Below are 16,735 nucleotides of genomic sequence, written 5' to 3' on the forward strand. Positions count from 1 at the left end.
TTCCGCTCCCGGCCCGGCCCCGCCCCGGAAGTCCTCCGCAACCGCGTCCCTCCTGGCGACGGAAACGGGCTGCGCGCCGTTAGTGCCGAGGCTCTCTCTTGGCCCTCGGGTGGCCGGGGTTCTCGTGCGGCCGTGGACGCCTTTCCTCTGCAACTCAAGCCGCCGCGGACGCGCAGCCAATGACGTGTCCGTGCGCGATTCGCTGATTAGCTCGTTCGGAGGCGGGAGCTTGGCAGCTACGCCCCGCGGGTTCCGTGGTTCCAAGTGTGACTCGCATTTCCCGTGTAAAAACGGCGGTAACCAACCCAGAGGCTGGTTGTGCGGACCGGTGGGTGCACACGCTGTCCCGGCACGTGATGTAGAAGTTCTGCCTGTGGTCGCCATGGCCAAGTGTCCCTTTCAGATTGTCTTTTGGCAAAACCCAAAGGCTCATTCCTTAACCTCAGGTAGAGGAACCTGTGATCAAAAACGAGTAAGAACTGGAAAAGCGGGTCTATTAAAACCTTGGATCCATACAGTGGAACATTATTCAGCAGCAACAGTGAATGAGCTGTTGACATATGTATGAACCTTGAGCTGTTGACACATGTATGAACCTTATGCTGAGGGAGAGAGTCCAACCGCAAAGGACCTCATGTTGTATGATTCCGTTGACAGATTCTCTCATTGACCAAAGTCGGCCCGGTCTCCCCGAACTTTTTTCAGCTAGGTCTGGCTTTTGGACTTCCATGTTCCTTTCTGCCTTGTCCAATTTTTGCAAGAATTCTGATGTCAGTTTAGCCAGAATCCCCCACCCTGTACCTTCCTTATCCACTGCAATCTCCCAGGTGATATCTGATCACCCCGGCCCACCTTCAGGGAGAATCCTCCGAACCCTGATGCTTCCTCTTAGCCACTTCCTCCTGGTGCGCCCCCACCCGGCTCCTTGGCTATACATTCCCACTTGCCTATGCTGCGTTCTGAGCTGACCGCGATCTCTCCCTCACTGCGGATTTCCATCTCAATGGTCCCTATAACTGTGTTGGTAGTTCTCCACCTTTGAATAAAATCTTACAGTGCTTTAACAAAGGTCATTTGAATATTTTTTTCTTTAACACCATTTAAATGAAATATCCAAAATAGGCAAGTCAATATAGACAGATAGTTGAGTAGTAGTTGTCAGGGGCTGGAGTGAGGGATGGGGTTGGGCGGATGACAAGTGACCGCTAAAAGGTCCGGGGCTTCTTTCAGGGTTATGACAATGCTCTAAAATGGATTGTAATGGTTGCTGCGTAGCTCCATGAATAAACTAAAAGCCACGAAGTCTACACTTTAAACTTTATGGTATGTGAAATATATCTCAATAAAGCTGTTAAAAACCCCTTTTTTGACAAGTTGAACGCAGAAAGAAACATCATTTGACAAATATGTTTCACTCGACTTAATCTGCACAACATGGTGCCAGCAGTTAGCTGTGCAAAGATGAAAAAGGTACGGCCCGAGGGCAGTCTCTGCACATGCAAAATGTTCAGTCTAGTAGAAGGAAACGTGTGCAAATATGTAAATGCAAAGACGCAAGACTCATGAAGGAGTGGAGCGACTAGCAGGGAACAGTCAGTACTACCCAAGTGAGAAATCAAGTGACATGTAAGCAATTGAAATGGAGATGACATAATCTGAACTTTTCCTTCCCCATAATGAAGTTCAACTTTTAAAATAAAGGCAATGCATTCTCATTACCTAAAAACAATTTAGTGTAGACAGGCAAACAGCAAATGAAGTCAAAAGACAAGCTAGGGAGAAATTTGAAATCTACCATAAGATGCTAATTTCCTTTAGATGTAATAAGCCAATATAAAGAGACTGATGGCTCAAGAGAAAAAAGGGGGTAAATGACATGAAACTACAGTTCATAGGAAAAGAAATGCAAGAGAATAATAAACATATGAAAGAAAGCTCAACTTCACTCATAATAAGAAAAATTAAAATAGTGAGGTATCACTTTATATACAGCAGCAAAGATCAAAAAGTTTGGCAACACTTTGTGGCAAGAGTAGGGGAAACAGGCCTCCTCATATATTGTTTTTGTGAGTGATGTTGATATATTCTCTATGGTGAACAAGTTGGCATGTCTTCCAAAACTAAACATGTATATACTCTGCCCTAACGCTTCCAATTCTGGGAAACCTCTCATAGAGATGCATATTGCATGTGTGGATAGTCCCCATATGGATAGTCATTACAACATTGTCTGCAAGAGCAAAAAATTAGGGACAATTTCACAACCCATCAGCTAGGAAACTGATAAAAGAAGCCACAGCATACTCACGTAGTGGAATACCATGCAGCTGTTTAAAAGAACAGGCAATTCTACATGTGGATATGGAAAAACCTCCAAGATATATTAAGGGGGAAAAAACAAGGGATAGGGAAGTGTTTATCATATGTGACCATTTGGGTAAAATAGAAAACTAAAGAATAGGTAGAAAGATCATTAAACTATCCCTGGGAGGACCAATTAGGCCATTGGCAACAGTGCAATGCCTCTGGGAGAAGTGCTGGAAGTTAAACGATGGTGGACGTGGGAGAGACTTTTCCCTGGGCATGCCTTTGAGCTTTTTGACTTTCAGACCATGTACTGTATTGCCTTTTAAAAATAGATACAACCTTTATCAATATAAAATCCTAGGAAAGAAAGAAAATGCAGAGAAGCCAAAAGAATATAAAGCTTCCCACAAAGATTCCGTGTACTCAAAAACTCTTCTCTCACTTCTTTTGTGAGTTGCCTGCCGTGTCCTTTTTCTATGCATACACATACACTGGATAATATTTTGAAACAGTCCCTTTAAATTTCTTCTCCTGTGTCTTTCCCTTTCCTTCTCTTCCTTTCCCACCCCTTCCATGCCAGCAGGTCATAATCAGCTCCATGCTCATTAACTTGGGGTAGGCATATGGCAGGCTATAGTTCAAGCCATATTCTCAATTGCTTCTTTCATTTAATGATATTATATATAATTATGTGTGCATTACCTCCTTAGATTTTGTCTTTTTCTGTCACTTAAGTTTCGCATGGATGCGCTCTATAAAAGATTCCCGTGATGACGGTGTGTACAGACTGTAGACGTTGCCCTGACCCGTCCCCCCTCTTCTCAAAAACTATCACTGTCAATTGTTGTGCATTTTCTTCTCTCCTTTCTGTGCTTTGAATGCACATATGCACATTTACAAATATATCTCTTTTCTTTTCTACAAAAATGAGGGATACAGTATGTGATTATTCTGAGAATTGCCTTGTTCACTGGTATACCTTGGAGAAGTTCCCAGTCAGAACCTGCTTTGTTCTTCCTGATGACTGAAAAACGTTTCACGTTCTATTCATCAGACTAGGCGGAGTGATGATGCTTTACAAACTAACACTTCAGGTCATACCTCAGTGGCTGTGGTGGTTGATTTTATGTATCAACTTGACTAGAGCACAGAATGCCGAGATCTCTGGTTAAACATTATTCTGGGTGTGTTTTTGAAGGTGTTTTAGATGAAATTAACGTTTGAATCAGTAGACTGAGTAAAGATTGCCCTCCCCCATGTGGACCAGCCTCATCCAACCCATTAAGGAGCTGAATAGAACAAAAAGGTACAGCCAGGGGCTTCCCTGGCGGTCCAGTGGTTAAGACTCCACGCTTGCACTGCAGGGGGCACAGGTTCAATCCCTGGTTGGGGAACTGAGATCCCACAGGCCGCATGACGCCGCCAAATGATAAAAGCAAACAAACAAATAAAAAAGACACATGTTGCTTATCAGAGATACAACTTTGTTCAAAATCCATTTGATACAATCACCAGTTAACAAAATAATGGAGAAAAACGTGATTTAAGAAAAAAAAAAAAAGGTTCAGCCAGACAGAGGCTGTTCTCTCTGCCTAACTGCTGGGTATTGACCTTCTCCCGCCTTTGGACTCGGACTGGAACCCACAGCGTCAGCTCCCCAGGTCTCCGGCTCGCTGCCTCAGACCCTGGCACAGCTCAGCCTCCGCAACTGCATGAGCCAGTTCCTTACAGTAGGTTGACGTGCATGTAGTTGCAGAGAGACATGTATCTTAAGATAGCAACCATTTCCTCCAGGAAACCTTTGAGCTCCCCCAAGTTGGGCTTACGTGTCCCTCCTATACTTTTTAGTAACACCATTGTGGTTGCCAGTTCATGTTTTCACATTGCCCTGTAGTCTATATGTCCCTTGGGAGCAAATGCTGGTGGAGAAGGTAAGGAGAGGAAATAAATAGTCAGCCACTCCTGGTAGGGCTCTAATATTGTTTCCTAATCTCCAAGCGCTACCTGAAGTGGGTCGTGACTGATGTCAAAGTGTGGGCAGGGCTGTGCTCCTTCCAGAGGCTCTAGGGGAGAATCCGACCCCTTGCCTTCTCCAGCACCTGAGACACCTGCAGACACCCTTGGCTCCTGGGCTTTAAAGCCAGCAGCGCAGCATCTTCAAGCCTCCATCTGATTCGGACCCTCTTGCTTCTCTCTCACTTATAAAGATCCTTGTGATTATAATGCTTCCACCCCAATTACCCGGGAAAACTGCCGTATTTAAAACCCTTAACTTAGTCTCCTCCAAAAAGTCCTTTTTGCCACTTTGGGTACCATATTCACAAGTTCAGGAATTAGGCATGGACATCTTGGGAGCTGTTACTCTGCTCACCACGTCGGCCACCCAAAGGCATGCCTTTATTACACCAGGGTAAGAAAATATAAATGAATCAGACAGAAGCCATCCTTTCTGCTGGAGGCCAGCTCCAAGTGCATAGACCGCCGTTTCCAGGACCATATTTTCTTTCCAGCACTGTAGGCAAGTGCTTTACCCGCTGTTACTGGAGGGTAGTCGTGGGGTGGGGAGGACAGCCAGAGGCAGACGTGAAGGTCCTGTGAAAACCTCAGAGCCACACCGTGGGAGGCAGCAAGTGTGCTGTCTGGTGGGAAAGGGTCTCTGAAGTGAGACTGCCTTGGTTCAGATCCGGAGCAGAGGTTCCTCGACCTCTTGGTGTGTCATTTTCCTCATCTGTCAAATAGCCCTTACTTCGTATGATTGAGGTGTGTGAGGCCTTAATGAGATCATTCATGTAAAGTGCTTAGAATAACGCTGGACACCTTCCTGTGATCATGTTAACGTGAATATCAGGATATATTGCCTTGCATTACACGACATTATATTATGTTATGCGTGGCATTTGTTACTAGTGGCAATAGTTGTAGAAGAAGTCTTGCTAAGAAGCCTGGGCGGCACAAACGGCAGCGTGAAAATCTATCTCAGCCGTTTCTGGGTCCATCTCAAGGCTGAACAGTTTGCTCCACGCCGCTTGACGTCTCTGCACCAAGACAGCCCTTGTTTATCTCCTGCCCCACTCAGCTCCATGAAATGGCTAAAAAGCAGTGACCAGGCTGCCAAACAAAGATTCTGGAATCTCAGGTAGGCCCGGAGTTTCTCTGTTGTGCTAAGTCTGGCCAGGCGACTTGTCATACCCAATTTCATGTTTAGCGTCTTCATTGAACATTTTTTTTTATTAACTTATATGCCTGTGTTAAAGTCATATATTTGAGATGAATAATTAGTAAAATCACAAATATAATCTAAAATTTTCTTTCCATCAAACTCATTTTTAAAAAGACAAAATAAAACAGTGAATTCAGTTTGGATTACAAGCCCTCGGGAACTGAATCATACTGACATTTTCCAGATGTGTTTGAGGGTCATACATCTTTTATTTCATTCCATGAGGCCAGACTCTCCAAATGTCTTCAGGTATTAAAAGCTTTGCTGCAGGGCTTCCCCGGTGGCCCCGTGGTTGAGAGTCCGCCTGCTGATGCAGGGGACACGGGTTCGTGCCCCGGTCCGGGAAGATCCCACATGCCGCGGAGCGGCTGGGCCCGTGAGCCATGGCCGCTGAGCCTGCGTGTCCGGAGCCTGTGCTCCGCAACGGGAGAGGCCACAGCAGTGAGAGGCCCACGTACCGCAAAAAAAAAAGCTTTGCTGCAAAAGGATTTAATAAAGTAAACACACCCTTGAAAGCACAGCTTATCACTTTTTTCCAGTTCGTTCTTTCCTGTGCTTGATGGCAGCTCCAGAAACTTCTCCACTGCAAGCAAATCAAGATGCTCTCTGTGACACTTGACTATGTGAAGAATCTAAATCTTGGGAAAGTTTAATTTCAAAGTCCCAAGAATCTTTAAGCAGTAACCAATACCCAAACGAGATTTCTCCACTTTCAAAGTAGCCTCCCATGTAGCACATCACTCACCTCACCACTTCGGGGGCTGTGGCAGTGTCACCTCCTTGCAGGACAGGGGTCTGAGTCCCAGGGATTTACTGAAGGGTCCTGTGCCCTTTCTGGCCACTGCTCTGAAGGGGCAAGCAGGGCCCTTGGCTACAGGAGGAATTTTGCTAATGAGCCCACAGCATCCAGTTAAGACCATTTCTTTATCAAATGCTGTTGCTGGAAGTATTTATAAACCATATTAACCTATGTTAGTGAGTTAGTGAGTGTGGTAGGGGAACCATAGTGATGCAAGGCTCAGCTCCAGGTGTGTCATTCTAAGATCAGTGATGACCATGTGGCCGCAGGTGGCAACGGGTATAGGAGGGAAAAAAGGGCAAGAATAAAGCAGGAGGCTGCTGTGGAATATTTGTGTCCTCCCAAAATTCACATGCTGAAACCTGACAAAGACTTAGGAGTTACTAACACCTGCCCCTCACCTCCCTCGGGACTGTGGCCTGTTGTTTGCCCAGCAGCTCCAGGCCAGTGTCGGCCTGGCCAAAGGGCAAACTCCTCGGCCATCCAGAACCATCCCCCCCCCAACTCCATCCTCCCCCTTCCGTGGCCACGGTGGCAGTGGGAAGGTGGCGGGGTCTCCCTCCCCTCGGACGGTCAGTTGCTTGGCATCCAGGTGGCCAGCCCTGTGTCCTCAGGGGTCCTGGGTGCCGAGGCCCAGCCGGCTACCGCAGGCCAGGCTGGCTTCCCTGGCCTCCGCCTCAGACGGAACGGCACTTTTTCCTTCGGGAATAACAACCCGAGCTGGATCTGCCTTCCCTGCGCTTCACGTTTCCATGCACTTTGCAGCTGCTGTCTTTGCCTTCAGGGCTCTAACCAAGGATGTGACGTGGAACAGCAGCCCGTGTCCACAGGGCTCACTGGACTCACACCGCACGGGGCTGCTTACGGCATTTCCGGCACGCAGCAGCGAGTTAAAAAGATGCGCCACCAGGTGGGCACCTGTGTGTGTGGTGGGAAAGATGCTCCCTCCACTTGCCCCCGCACACCTACAGCTGTGACCTGAATGCACCAGTTAGAGGTCACAGCTCAGGTGTCTGAGGGGTGGTAAAGGCCAAGGGCCAGCGAGGGACGCGGGACAGCGGGCAGGGTGCTTCCCTTACATCCCTCAGATCGCCTGTTCTTCAGCAGGAGTCATTTCCACTGTCTTCGAAGCAGGACAATGAAGAATGACACACGGAAAGAGAACAGGACCCCGATATCCGCAATCGAATCGTGAATTACGTTAGACAGTAGTACAACTTCATCCAAGAGTTTCTAAACCCCTTCCCCACCACCTTTCTTGCGTGTTAACTTGTCTGAAGTCAGCCGAATACTGGGGAACAGCTGCACGTTGATATTTTATGAAGTACTAAGTTCTGTGAAATTGCATATGTATAAGTCTCTGTTTTGCTGTTTCTTTTAATGAGTCCATCCTTAAACAGTCCATGAAATACAGTCAGGAAAACAGGACACAGATTTTCAGTCTGACCAGAATAGTAAACATCTCAAGGGGTTTCTCATGAATTTAAATTACTCAGAAAAGAATAGAGAACAACCTTGTTCACTGGAGTGAGGAGTGACGTGATCAGGCCACTGCAGGAGAGTAATTGCCTGACTCCTATTGGCTAAAGTGGAAAGGACACAGATAATTCCTAAGACAGTGATTTGCAAATATTCTGTTGTCGTTTTACAATGACAACTCTACAAATTTGGGATTAACCTCTATCCAAACATCAGAAAAACACTGTTTTTTTTTTTATATTGAGCTGTATGAGCTGTTTGTATATTTTGGAGATTAATCTCTTGGCAGTTGCTTCGTTTGCAAATATTTTCTCCCATTCTGAGGGTTGTCTTTTCGTCTTGTTTATGGTTTCCTTTGCTGTGCACAGCTTTTACATTTAATTAGAAGTACAATTTTTTAAAAATAACAGCAGTACATCACTGAAAAAAGGTGTGAAAGTGTTTAAGCTAGAGATACACACACATCCTTGTACATGCCTACATGCACGTGGTCTTATTAGCAGCCGAGCCTTCCTCCACACCTGGTCCTCAGATATCTAGACTTGGCTGGGCAAATACTTTTTAGCTACTCAGCGTGGGATAGAAGCGCCACAAGAGTCCTATTCAGGGAATAAAAGGATGGTTGCTGAACTGCTGGTAAGGGCAGTAAGTCCAGCTTGATGAAGAGGTCCTGGTTTTGTTGAGTGTGAGGTGCAAACTGAGGGCTGGAGTGGAGTTGCCAGGGAAGAAGGGACATCTAAGCTACGCAGGGAAAGAAGGAAGCAGAGAAAGGAGGAGAGGCAGTGGAACTCAGAGTACAGAGTCAGGGGAACAGAGACATTTAACAAGAACTTTGAAGGAGGCTTACTGTGTGGGGCTCGATCTACACCAGCATTTCTCTCGTTCCATGAAGCTGTTGGTGACTCTACACTTATGTCCAGTGTGTGTGTGCAGGAAGTCTCGTCCAGTGCTGCCAGAGGCCTACAAGGGACAGAGCAGGGTGCCCTGGGGGGCACTGGGGCCGGGTGGGGCCCACGCTATTGGAAAAAGGGAAACGTAGATGCTTTAGGAGCAGGGAAGGGGTTCAATAAACATCAAAAGCCATGGTGTTCCAGAGGAGAAGGAGAAGAAGCAATGATCTTTCACATCAGTGACAGAGGTCAGGCGTTATCCCCCCTGTGCACCTTCGGAGAAAGTGCGCCTTGTGCCAGCAGAGGGCACTACCATGTGAAAAAGGAAAACGCCGGGAGGAAGAGGCACAACAGTGTGCACACCACTGTCTGAATTCTCTTCTGGCAGCAACGTGGCAAGCTGTGATTCACGTGGAAATGTTATTTTGAGTGGGTTTTCATAAGGATCTGAAGGGGATCAGAACATGCCACACCCAAATACACCACTTTGGCTTATTGATTATTTGGAGAAACAGCAGATGCAGGAGGGCTCTCTGCCCTCCCCCTTTCTGCCTAAAAGCAGGGCATAAATTTTTTTTTTTTTTTTTTTTTTTGCAGTACGTGGGCCCCTCACTGTTGTGGCCTCTCCCATTGCAGAGCATAGGCTCAGCGAGCCCGCTCCGCGGCATGTGGGATCTTCCCTGACCGGGGCACGAAACCGTGTCCCCTGCATCGGCAGGCAGACTCTCAACCCCTGCGCCACTGGGGAAGCCCGCAGGGCATAAATTTACCTCGAGAAGGATGCCCTCCTGCACCAAGCAGAGGACAACACTCTTAGCACCAGAGGCCGGAGTCTGCAGAAACGGGTCTACAAGCAAACCTGCGAAACAACACTTATCTTCCACTAGCCCGTGCATCCCCCAGTCATGGCTCCACAGGGCACTCTCCAGCCCAAGCCCCTCTTTCTTGTCACCCCCCCACAACTTAGCATTCTTGGTTTAAAAAGGTAAGTACGGTCTTGAGTCTATTGGTTTCTTCAGGTTTTCATTTTCCTTTTGAAGACTCCCATGTTCACTTAAAATATTAAACAAGCTTTATGGTTCCCTCCTGTATTGTATCTGTCAGTTCAGTTCTTCGGCCGCCCACAGATCCTCGGAGGGTAAAAGGAAGCTTTTTCCTCCCTACAGATCCTATTCCCGCTGCTTCTAAACACAATTCTGTTAAAATTCCTGGGGACTCTAATATTTTCCCAAATTGGACTTCATGACTTGGAGACCCTTATTATAAAACAACAGCCATACAACCGTGCTGAAGAACTGCTCTTCTGAGCGCAGATCGCACGTGGTGATGGGGTACATCCATCCTTCTCTATCAGGCCGCAGTATTTTGGGTGACTTAGTACATTTTGGTTGAGAACAATTGATTATTTTGCTACAATTCACAAGTTGATGAAGATATTGGAAAAAACATGAGAAAAAGAGTGCTAATTAGGGGGATTGGAATTGTGGGCTCCTGGACGGTTCTCATCAAACAGTAGGAAGGGAGAGAGCTGGGGGCTCTGCGGTCCCACCCCGTGCGGCAGCCCTCCGAGCTGGGCTGCGGCCCCGGGGCCACCAGCAGAGGGCGCGCCTCTACAGGCTTCTCCAAGGCCCGCGGGCCCAGGATGCCGAGCGGTCGGTTTCGTGGACGCCTTGGGCGGGGCCGGGCGAGGGGCCTCGGGAGGCCGGCAGGAGGGCCGGGTCAAAGGCCCTGAGGACCAGCGAGGCCCTGTCTGTTTCAGCCACTGTTTCCAGGGTCAGTTTGCTATGTGGTTTCCCCAACCTATTCCTGGATTACGTGGAAGTGAACCTGTTTTCTAAGTAACTAACCAAGAAGTGTTGTTCAGCTTCTACAGCGTGTTTTTAGGACTTCGTAGTTGATGTTGGGAAGAGGAGACAGACACTGCACGGCGACCGTCCCAGCTGACGGGCACCAGGGCTGTGGCGGCTTCCTGAGCTGCCTGACCGGACGGGCACCACGGCCTGAGAACACACTGCAGTTTGTTTCTTTCAAGTCATCTTCAAAGTCAGCTGCTCTTGTTTCCCAGCGGTTCAAGCCCGTGTCACAGTTTCCAGTTTTCATTGTTTCAATGTGCACCCTAGGTTCTGCCCACCCGGCCAGTGGACGCGAATTTCTCACAGGAGTTTGCTTTCTCTGCTGGGCACGTCTGACCACCAGGCCACACCACTGTTTCTGGAAGTTAGAAGTTATAGACCTTCAGCACCAGACACTCTATCCAGCGCCCACGTCTGCATTTCCAGAACATTCCCTCACATTCAGGACTCTGCTCGGCAACCAGAGGAGGGGCCTGCGTGCCCTCTGAGCCTGGAGGAAAGGAGGCCGCCCTTGCAGAGACCTCCTTCTCCGTCTGGGATACAGGGATCCAGGAGGCCCGAGGGCGGCCGTATGTGGCCTTTCTGGGGCCTTTAGCTGATTTAGCAGTAAGCAAGAGGGCGAAGCAAGCAAGTCGTGTAAAACTAGACAAAATCGGCCCCCCAAACTGTCATTGAGAATGAGAGCATGGCTGTGGTGATGTGGAGCTTTCTGGGGAGCTGGGGCCCTGGGGATGAGATGGAGGGGTGCTCACACCCAGCCCCCCAAGTGCAGAGTCGGGCCCTGCAGGCCCCGGGGGCAGTGCCTCCTTGTCTTACCCGGGGTCATTCTGGGCCCCAGAGCCCTGTGCAGCCCCCTTCCTCCCCAGTCCTCTCCCCCCTCTCCTCTTCCTCCTCCCCCCTGTCGCTGTCCCTGGTCATTACAGTCATTATGTTTATGGGGATTTAAAAGCATTCCAAAGTTCTACATATTTAAACTAATTTGATGCACAGGGTAATATGGGACAAACACCTGAAAACACACCCGGTTCTTTATTTCTCAAGTTATCTTCAAAATAAGAGCTCCTGGATGGCCAGTTTTCACCCTAAGGGGCCTGTATGGGCAAACACCGCTTGCCTGGCAGAGACTCCGCGGGCAGAGGCCAGAGAGGAAAAGCCAAAGCCAGAGGAGGCTCCCAGCAAAGGAGAGCCGCTCCTTGACCCCGTGGAGCAATTCAGCAGCTTTATGAGCTGTTGACTCTCTGGGAAGCGGCAGGTGGAAAAAGAATTACGTTCTCATGACCAAATAGCAACGTTTCCAGTTACAGAATCTTTTGTACTTCTTTTGTTGAACTTTTAATAGTCTCTTTAGCGAATACAGGTAGTTGAGTAATTGTTTCAAAAGCTCAACAGGTAACACATTTCTTTTCTAGAAACAAGACATTTCTTGACAACCTTATCAGGTATAACAAATCTTTTTTTATTCCCTTGTGTTCTTCCAAGCTGCTTTTTGGATTTTGGAGTTGAGTGCCATGGAGACTCAAACGTCAAAAATATATTGTCTAAATTCATTGCCTTTGGGTTTTTCAGGACTAAGCTGCACAAATCCAGCTTCTAAAACTCAACTCTGGGAGTAACGTGGTCACTGGGGTGAGGGTCAGGCAAGACGGATACTGACTGCCAGCAGGAAGTGCTGGTGTTGGCCCTAAAGTGCCACGGTTACAAAGGAGGGACGCACACGAGCGCTTGTAAACCAGCATTCAGCTGCTACTCGGAGGGTTTTTCTATCAAATTTATCACTGAGCGCAAGACTCTTAACACAGTACTGTGCCCAGTTTGAGGCTTCCTGACAGGAAAGGGATGTGGACAGCCTGCGGGGGCTCTGGGATCCGCCGCCCCACAGCACACTGAATGCTGAGCACGCAGTCGAGAGCCATGTTCTAGCGCAAGCTCGCTCTACGGACGGGGGTTCAGAGAGGCTGAGCAATCTTCTCACGCCACTCAGAGAATCCTCTGAAGGGTCAAAACTCACATCCAGGTCTGTCTGACTCCAGGCCCGTGATTTTAAACACTGTCATTGGGGATTCCCTGGTGGCGCCCTGGTTAAGAATCCGCCTGCCAAGGCAAGGAACACGGGTTCAATCCCTGGCCGGGAAGATCCCACAGGCTGTGGAGCAACTAAGCCCGTGCGCCACAACTACTGAGCCCGTGAGCCACAACTACTGAGCCCGTGAGCCACAACTACTGAAGCCCGCGCGCCTAGAACCTGTGCTCTGAATCAAGAGAAGCCACCGCAATGAGAAGCCCGCGCACCGCAACGAAGAGTAGTCCCCGTTCACCCCCACTTCGTTGTGCACAGCAAAGAAGACCCAATACAGCCAAAAATAAATAAATAAATAATAAACACTCTTTCAAACAAACAAACAAACAAAAACACCGTCATTGAAGGACCTCCCTGTCAGGAGCAGGGAGGAACCTGGGTGATTCCACATAGACGTGGACACCTGAGAGGAGACGGGCCCTTGACCTCCAGGGGTGCCGTCAGGGTTTGAGCAGGAAGGAGTGACGTAAGCTGCTGGTTCCCCTCTTTTGCTTTAGCAGAGAATTCAGCCTAAACTAAACCTGCAGCACGAGTTCAATATAGCCTAGAGCACTAGGTGCTGTGATGCTGCCAAGGGTCCAGCTCCGTGAAGCGGGGACCGCGTCAGTCCTTCTTGTCTTGAACCCCGGGCCTGCCCCAGGGCCTGGCACATGCACAGAGTTTGCTGATAAATGAATGAGTCTTTTCATCTTTTTAATTTTTTTTTTTGAGGCCTTAACTACAGGATAGATGTTCGTGGTTGTGGAAAGCATGATCTTACCTGGGTGTACAGAGGAAGGAAGCAGATTCTGAGAGCCTCTCAGCGGTGCTTAGTCGCTCTATCCAAGACCTACTGATTCCTTTTACGTCTTATGTTGTGCATTTTGGGGTCAGGGTGTAATTTCATCACACTGAGGAGTTTTAATCTGATTTATTTAGATATTTGTTAAAGTAATAATCACAGATTTTTAAGGCAAATTACACAAATACACCTGAGAATTATAAGCAAATCCACAACAGCACAAAATATGGTAACAGAGTATGAATTAATAACTAGAAAAAAATCCAGTTCAAAAGCCCTTAACTCCCAATATTACTCTGCATAATGTGTTTCCAGCTATCAGCCTAAGAAGCACAAAAAATAGTTTTGCTGCATCATCTGGTCAAATACACCCTGTGAGCACACGGTTTCGGAGTGCTGACTCACGTGCATTTAAGCTGTCCTCGTGTGATAATCCAGGGGGGCCTGCCCTGGCCGAGGTCAGCGCCAGCACTCTGAGGACCAGGCTGGCCATGATGGCCTTGCCATTTTCCCATCACCACTTCTCACACGTCTTCTTCTTCTTTTTTTTTTTCTTTAGTGAGATAATTTATCTTCATTGCCTAAACTGCGGAACATTCTCTACACAGCAATAAAGGAGAAATGGGCCAGGAACAGGACATGCAGGGAAACCAAACTTGGGAATTTATTTAGGAGCAGTTGAAGAGGTTAAGGTCCCAAGCTGATGAGATTGCAACCTTGAAACAGCGGACAGTCTCTCAGTTAAATAAGGGGAGGCAACAGGACAATGAGAAGGAAAGAGGACTCCCTGAGAACCAGATGGCTTCAGGTTTCAAGCAGAGGAGAGCCTGAGCTCATAGCTTCTCATTAGGAAGCCCCTGCTGCGGGACAGGCCTCAGGCCCTTCCTTGAGCCTCCCCCACCTAGGCTATGACTTCCTTCAAGGTGGCCCCCAGCTCTGGGAAGGAATACTGGCAGCCAGTGTCCGCCTTGGGACCACCTTCTGGCCCTCCAGCAGCATGACGGCACGTTGTCGCCCGAAGACCGCTTGTGCCACCGTGCTGGGGGGAGGGATGAATGGGCGGCCCAGGGCTGCGCCCAAGGCCCGGGCAAGCTCAGCGCTGGTAGTGGAGGAGGCTGGAGCCACTCCGTTCAGGACCCCTTGCACGTGGCTTGCTTCAAGGGCGTGGGCTAGGATTCCTGCCAAGTCTCTGATGTGGATCCAGGGGAAGAACTGGTGGCCCGAGCCGATGGGGCCCCCCAGGCCCAGGCGGAAGGGCAGCAGCATGTGACCGATGGCGTGGCCTCCACGGCCCAGCACAGCCCCTAGAGCAGCAGGAAGGACGGTACAGGAGGGCCCCTCAGCCTCCAGGCAGCCCCACCGCTCCTCCCTGCTCCCCCTTCCTCGCCTGTCCCGCATGCTGCTTCGCTCTGTCATGCGTCTTCTTTTCCAGTGCTGTGCTCCAAGCCCGCCCCTGCACTTCGCTTCTCAGGTCCAGGATTTGTCTTTGCTAAATTTCAGTTTCAGTTCCTGTTGGATCAAAAATACATGTTGGAAACAAATTTTACTTTCCTTAGGTAAGGACAGTAAAATACCAATTTACTAGAATGCATGGGAAGTGGAGTATATAATTAAACTCATTCACAATTCTACTTTATTTAGAATTCATCATATCCGTTTAAAAAATAACAGCTTTGTGGAGACATAACTCTACAACCTAAAATTCATCCTTTCGAAGTGTGTACTTCGGTGGTTTGGGTGTATTCAACGCTGTGCAGTCATCTCCGAATCCAGTTTTAGAAGGCCTGAGTCACCCCTGCAAACCAGCTGTGGCTGACGGCTGTCCTCCGCAGCTCTTGGTAACCACCAATCTACTTTGTGTCGCTGTGGATAGGCCTGTCCTGGACGTTTCATGAAAAGGGAATCATACGCTACGTGGCTGTTTGTATCTGGCCTATTTCACTGAGCACAACGTCTTCGATGTTCGGCTACAATGCGGCACGTATCAGAACGTTATTCCTTTTTATGCTTGCATAATATTCTAGTGTATGGTTATATCACATTTTGTTTATTTGTTCATCAGTTGATGGAACACTCTTGTACAAGTTCTTGTGAGGACATGTGTTTTCAGTTCTCTTGGGTGTATACCAAGGAGTGGAATTGTTAGGTTCTATGGTAACTTTATGTTTCACTTTTTGAGGAAAAGCCAGACCATTTTCCAAAGTGGCTATTTCACATCCCCACTGGCAGAAGAAGAGCGTCGTGTTGCCACATCCTGGCATCACATCCCACATCCTCAACACTCATCTTCTGTCTTTTGATTCTAGTCAACTGGTGGGTGTGAAGGGAGGTCTCACTGGGGGTTTGATTTACATTTCCCTAATAACAGTGAGCATCTTCTCATGGGCTTATTGGCCATTTGTACATCTTCTTTGGAGAAATATCTATTTAAATAATCAGATCATCTTTTGCTATTTCAACTTCATTGTTGAAAATCTTTCTAAAATGGGTCAAAGTACTTTTACACTAGATTGGTACTTCCACGATTGCACTTTGAACCTGTTGGCTTGTTGGTGTTGGATGTTTTGCTGGGCCTTTAGGACGTCAGCCAAACCCCAGAGTTTTTATTTTTGCTTTTATTTCCCTGAAAGGCTGTGCTGGGAACTGCCTGTGGATAGAGTCTGGGGTAATGGGACCTAGCTGTCCAGGGCTCTCAGGGAAAGGGTATGGACTCATTAGGACCTGGAAGAGGGGAGAATGAAGGCTCCCTGCTGTGTCCTGCCCTGGAGAGTGTCCGCTTACCCTGACCTTCCACAGCATGTGTGTCAGGGGGACTACATAGCACAAATCAGTGTTTCACATGAAATGCTAGGAGTTGAATTCTTACAGTTTTATTTATTTGAACAACATAGTTAAGATATAATCAGGCAAACAACCCATCAAGGGACGGCGTATGTGATCACAAAATATTCTCAAAACTTATATATAGCTCAAGGGGTAGGTTGAAAAGCCGCCTCAATAAGTATACTGATGGATTCCTATGGCTTAAAATAAGCCACATTAGTTTTTTCCATTATCTTAAATGGCTAAAACCTGTAAATAGAACCTATTGGATTCTCTTTCAGTTCTAACTATAAGCCTAAAATAATAAATCCCTGTTGGATGCTGAATGCTTGGTAAGTAGTAGGCTCTCAAAAAACACATTAAATGATAATACAAGAATATTTCATAATTAAATTCAGTTACCTATGGAAAAATGTCACCCTGTTCCTCATGCAATATTCTCAAGTAAGAATCGAAATAACCTTAATGGCATCCCTGGTCATTCATCATCCATTGATTTCCAACAC

General features: G+C 47.8%; 1 pseudogene; it reads right to left on the reverse strand.

The window, feature by feature from the left end:
• Nucleotides 1-14,307: 14,307 nt before the first annotated feature.
• On the reverse strand, nt 14,308-14,822 carry LOC114888377 (annotated as a pseudogene).
• Between the last annotated feature and the right edge of the window lie 1,913 nt (nt 14,823-16,735).

The sequence above is a fragment of the Monodon monoceros genome, unplaced genomic scaffold (genome assembly GCF_005190385.1).
Source record: "Monodon monoceros isolate NGI ecotype Baffin Bay Population unplaced genomic scaffold, NGI_Narwhal_1 Super_Scaffold_8, whole genome shotgun sequence".
In the NCBI taxonomy this organism is placed as follows: domain Eukaryota; kingdom Metazoa; phylum Chordata; class Mammalia; order Artiodactyla; family Monodontidae; genus Monodon; species Monodon monoceros.